This window comes from Mesocricetus auratus, unplaced genomic scaffold, assembly GCF_017639785.1.
Source record: "Mesocricetus auratus isolate SY011 unplaced genomic scaffold, BCM_Maur_2.0 Super-Scaffold_100676, whole genome shotgun sequence".
Classification (NCBI taxonomy): Eukaryota; Metazoa; Chordata; class Mammalia; order Rodentia; family Cricetidae; genus Mesocricetus; species Mesocricetus auratus.
The window spans coordinates 61,683,866-61,690,027 of NW_024429266.1; the positions used below are offsets into that span (position 1 = coordinate 61,683,866).

At 44.9% G+C, this 6,162-nt stretch overlaps 1 protein-coding gene across 11 annotated transcripts in view; it reads right to left on the reverse strand.

Annotated features, from left to right (window-relative positions):
- Mgat5 (alpha-1,6-mannosylglycoprotein 6-beta-N-acetylglucosaminyltransferase) overlaps nucleotides 1-6,162 on the reverse strand; it is a 282,174-nt gene that overhangs the window by 108,588 nt on the left and 167,424 nt on the right. The gene's annotated exons all lie outside the window — the stretch shown is intronic.

The following is a 6,162-nucleotide window of genomic DNA, read 5'->3' on the forward strand; positions in this document are numbered from 1 at the left end:
CTGTCACACCAATACCCAGGATGTGGAGGCAGGAGGATCAGATAGTCTAGGGCCTTCATGGCTGTACAATGAGTTCTAGGCCAGCTTGAGCTACACAAGTCCCTGTCTTAAATACCAGCTAAGTCGGGGTGGGTTAGACATCTGTGCAGTGATCTTATGAGAGTCCTTCCACAAAATGACCTGTAGGCACACAAGCTGTATCCAAGCTTCTAACACTCTAACACTGAGGCAACTACAAAGTTGGATCTGGAGAACCTCACCACTGAATTACAAAACAAGCAAACAAAAAGTAATCACACACACACACACACACACACACACACACACACACACACACACCCTCCTGATGTTCTAAGAAAGCCCATGATTTTGTGTGAGGTTGTACTCATAGTTATCTTGGGTCTATGTGACTTTCAGGCTCAGGATGAACACACTTGACAGTTGTTGAGAGAAGGAAGAGAAAACAGGCAGAAATGTCCTGAATTTGTAGAACTTTCTTCAAGGAAAGTTACCAAAGAGATTAGAGAAATTAATGATTTTATTATTATAATTATTAGGAATGGGGCTGGAGAGAGTCCAGGAAGGGGCTTGAGTGATGGCTCAGAGGTTAAGAGAGTAACGCACCTGCAAAGGACCGATGTTCAGTTCCCAGCACCCACATGGGGTAGCTCACAACTACCAATTACTCCACCTCCTGCTCTAAGGGATATGACACCCTCTTCTTTCCTTAATGACATCCTCTTCTGGCTTCCGAAGGAACTGAACTCACACACTCACATTGCCCCCTCATTATATATGCATAATTAAAATAAAAAAATTCTAGGAAAAACAACACATGCATTGAGTGATATTAACATTTGGTCTATTTCCTCGAATAGATATGAAATTTCAGAGATAACACAGTCATCCCTTTACTAAGAAGGATGGCTCAGGAGCTGGCACTGGAAATCGTTGCACTTCAGTCAGGAAGACCTGTAAGATTTTACAGAGAGGTATCCACAGCAGGTCACTGAGACAGGGAACCACAGCCTTGTGGGTTGGCTGAGCAGTCAGACAAGATAATCTGTCTTTGAGGTCCGAGTGGGTTTTCAAAGAAACATGTCAGTTTCAGAATTTACTCATAACGCAATGTGATATTCACTATGACTGAAAATAGTCGGCCATATTTGCATGAAACCATCTGCTGTGGAAAATGGTCCGAAAGCAGATGAGCCCAAGGGTGGTGGGAAAGTGCGATGTCCTCTTTACTTCGGGTAGAGTAAGATTAGATGCCTGTGTGTTTGTGAGGGACTACAGTCACCCAGAGACTCTCCCCGTGGCAAAGCTGAATGCTTTCACTCAGAGGAAAAGAACACTAACTTGCCTAGGAGGCCCGCGGTCTAAATTACTGTGGACATTTCAATGGTACGGCCATGAAAGGCAACAGAAACAGCTCCACAGCTTAGGGAAAACGAGTGGAAAAGCAGCCAGGCAAAGGATGACGCTTCGGCTGTTCCCACAAACGCATATACATCCGTGCTTCCTGTTCTCAGGCCAGGCTGATTCATTCGGTGCCAATTAAGTTTCACTAAGTGGACTCAATAAACCATCCCCAATAAAGCATATTTATAACACGAAGGCTTCAGATGGGTCCTGGGCTTGACTGGGAAACACTCAACTGAACACACGTTAGGCATGGATGTCAAGAATCCTCACAAATAAACACACAACTAAGTTTCCTTTTTAAAAAAAAGATATTAATCTTCATCCACTTGACTTAATTTCCTTGGCGTGTGTTACATATGTATGTGTTCCCATATGTACATGTAGAGGTAGCCATATGTGTATGCATGTGGAGGACAGAAGTTAATGTTGGATATCTTCCTCAACACTCTCCACCTTAATTTTAATCTCTCTCTCTCTCTCTCTCTCTCTCTCTCTCTCTCTCTCTCTCTCTCTCTCTCTCTCTCTCTCTCCCATCCCTCCAGGGTCTCTTAGTAAACCTGGAGCTCATTTGCTCAGCAAACTAACTATGCAGCAAGTTCTAGGTATCCACCTGTCTCGGTCTGCCCTGCTCTGGGGTTACAGACGCAGGCCCTTGTGTCCAGCTGCTTACATAGGTGCTGGAGATGCTAACTCAGATCATCATGTATGACCAGCAAGCACTTTCCTGATCAAGACTCTCCCCAGGTCTGTATAGAACCTGTCAGGATGAAGAAACATCTCCCCATTAAAAATAGAATGGGAAAAGGTGAAGCAAGACTGAATGAAGAAAATCAACTAAAAGATGACACCAGAATGTGACCAGATATTGATAAGGAATGCCCTCCCTTCACAGGCCTCCACCCCATAAAGAAGCTTTCAGGACTCACTCTGATGAAAACAGTCATTCCAAGGTGATCTAAAATATGACTTCACTAGAGAACTCTCAAGGCTGTAATTCCTTTTCTGAGCTAGATCATTTTCTTAGTTCTTCTTTCTCTAAATCACTAGCTACCCTTCTGCTGCCTCCAAGGACATCTCTGCAAATATGGAAAATAGAGTGGTCCAATTGAGCTTTTAGGCAGCAATTTCAGCTACGCATGCGATTGGAATGGTGGAAAAACAGATAAGAACCTTAACCCACAAAGGGAGGGTGGCTTAAGGTTGTTTTTCACCACAGGGATGGGCTAAATAGTTGATGAAATAATTAAATTATATGTAAACCAGTTACCCTGTGGGAAGAAGAGGAAAAACAAAAAAAAAATTTTCTCCCTGGAACCTCAGAGGATTGCCAGAACTGGAGGAAGGGCCAGCACTGGTGATAACTCAAGTAATGAAACAAACCGCCTTCCACAGGGCAACATTTTCCTAAATAAAAGCACAGGATGAGCATGCAGGGAAAATCGAGCTTGCAGCTAACAACTCGACCTCCTGATATGCAACTGCATTTTCTATCTGATGTGTCCAATGTCACTTAATGAGCTTGGCCCACTAGTATCCCAGCCTGTCAATAAAGCTGACCGCAGCAGGAGCCCACTCCCTGATTCATAGGAATTGCCCTGATTCAAACTGTCCAGGGACAGCTACTCTTGGGCTGGCTCAGAGTCTCTGGGCCCTACCACTGCCTCCAGACACCTTTCATCATGGCTGCATCAGCCAGGCTTCTCCAGCTGTGGCTTTTCATTGAATGATAGCCCTCAGTGCAGAGGCACATTCATGCTCAACTCCCCACACCTCTGCCCAATCTCATAGCTCACAGTCTTCTCAGAATCAACAACTAACTCATCAAGGGCAACCTATAGGCCACCACAGTGAACAATTCGAGACTGGATTTTTGAGATAGCTCGGTGACTAAAATGTTTACTGCACAAGGGTGAGGACCTGAGTTTGATCCCTAGCACTCATACTAAGAAACCTGGTGTATCAGTATTGCCTGGGAAGACATAGGAGTTTTCTACCCAGACAGCCTAGCTCAGTGGTTCTCAATCTTCCTAATGCTTCAGCCTTTTAGCATAGTTCCTCATGCTGTGGTGACCCCCCAACCATAAAATTATTTCATTGCTACTTCATAACTGTAATTTTGCTACTGTTGTGAATTGTAATGTAAATGTCTGATATGACTCCTATGTAAGGGTCATTTGACCACACACACACACAAAGGAGTCATGACCCACAGGTTGAGAATCACTGCTCTAGCTGAATCAACAAGCCCCAGGATCGGTGAGTGATGGTCTCAAAAAATAATGTGAGCTGACCCGAGCTAGTGAGAGATCAGTGACACAGGTCTGACAAATGGGGAACATGAATAAGACCGAACTAGACCCCCTTAATATAGGTGACAGTGGTGTGCCTGGGACAATATATGAGGCCACTGGCAGTGTGTCCAAGATCTAATACTAATGCACAGACTGACTTAGTGGAGCCCATTCTATATGGAGAGACACCTTGTTCAGCCTAGACACAGGGATGTGGGGGTGGAGAGGTGCCTTGGTCCTGCCTCAATGAGATGATGGGACAGACTCAGTAGATTTCCTAAGGGAGGCCTTACCCTCTCCTAGGAGTAGATGGGAGGGGGGGGGAGAGGGAGGGGAGGAGGGAGGGGGACCAGGATTGGAATGTAAAAACTAAAAAAAAATAATGTGAGAGTGACACAGGAAAATATCCAGCATAACACACAACAAATGCTTGCACGCCTGCAAACAGGTGCAGTTGAAAACCATCTGAATTCACGGTAACACACACCCAGTAATCAATACGGCGGCAGCAGTGCTAGTCAAATCTTGTTCAGTTTGAAGGCAAAACTCTTTAGACACAAACTAATCTTTTTAGCTAGTGCCAAAGGCTGTAGAATGAAGAGGCAGCAGATCGAGACAGGGAAGACCTGCTGGGCTAGAACTTCGAACAATAATGGATATTCAGTGGAGAGGGCTCTATACATCACTTTTCTTGAGAGATGAGACATACAATAAAACAATTTTGACATTCCCCCTGGCGGTTTAGCCTTCTTTGAACTAAATAGGTTTTGTAGCTTCGTCAGGAGCTGGTAAATCAAAGCGGTTCCTACAAGTTCTAACTGGGTCACGCTGCTTTTCAAGGTCCACGGTATGGAAGAGTCATTGTACTTAAGGAAAAAGAAACTGCTGGCAGACAGACACACAGCTCAAGGGGGGTGGGGTGGTTAAAAGAGGGAGCAAGGCACCTGCTGCCAGCGCTAACAGTAGATACTAGGAGGCGCAAAGGCAGTCCTTGGGACTGGTCTCTCGGTGCCAACGCTCTTCTCTTTGGAAAGAGCCTCAGTTTTGGTCTCTGTTCTTGTTAACGGACAGTGTTTCGTTCTAGGGGATCACTGACATGCAGTATCTCATGCCCTTTTTCAGGTGATAAACACAATCTAAACTAACCACCAGGCACAGTAGCATATACCCCAGAACTCTGGCGGTGGAGGCAGAGGCAGGATGACCTCTATGAGGTCAAGGCCAGTTTGGTCAACATAGTGTGTTCTAGGCTAACCAAAGCTTCGCAATGTGACCTTGTTTCAAAAAAAAAAAATCGAAACAACAAAAAGAATAAATAAATAAAATTCCCCCCAAAACAAATGCCTAAGAAAAGACTCTTTGCCTCTGTGTGCTCGAACTGTGAGCCCTAACATTCCTTCCTTCCTTAAGTTGCTCTGGTAACTAATACACACAGTAAGGAACTAACAACAGTCACTAATAAAGGGTAGACATTGCCGGGCGGTGGTGGCGCACGCCTTTAATCCCAGCACTCGGAAGGCAGAGGTAGGCAGATCTCTGTGTGTTCGAGGCTGGGCTGGACCGATAGTCTCTAAAACAATACAGAGAAACCCTGCCTCGTAAAAACCAAAAAAAAAAAGGTAGGCATTATAATGATATAGTATAATAAAACTTATTTGGTGAATTGTTTGCTTCTAGAAACTTCCATTGAACATAATCAGGCCTCTGTTGATTGTGGGTAACTGGGAACCCTAGAAGCAGCACTGCAGATGGGACTGTGCTTAGGATGTGGTCTAGAGAGTCATTATTGCCTCTACCAGGGCAGGCAGGAATGCTACAAACACAGAATGTAAATCTAGCTGGCTATGTGTAGGAGCGAAGCAGGGACGTGAGTGATCTTCAGAGCCCTGCTCAGGATACCACACAGAGAAGCTGTAGGAAGTCTTCCATGCGTCTCAGAAACAATGGATTGTAATAAGCCAGTAACACAGAGTTCTTATTTGTTTGTTTTTCCAGACAGGGTTTCACTGTGTAGCCCTGGCTGTCCTGGAACTCATTATGTATGTAGACCAGGCTGGCCTCAAAAGCACAGAAATCTGCCTGCCTCTGCCTCCAGAGTGGGCCACCATTACCTAGGATGTCACAGGGTTTTAAAAACCCATCTCAGATTGCCATTAGCTGAGAAAAGTCACTTTTCATCACACAGGAGAGACAGTGAATGAATTCCTCTGCAAATGATCACACAAGTAACACACTTCCTACAAAAAAAGCTCCCCCAAGGTGTTCAATGTACTCAAAACTGGCTTCATCCAGCCTGAATCCATGTTTACAGTCAGTTCTATCCAAAGTTGGGAGGCAGTCACACTCTGGAGACCAGGAACCTGTTGTGGGACATTTGTACACTGAGTGAAGGAGACCAGGGACACCTGTTGTGGGACATTTGTACACTGAATGAAGGAGACCAGGG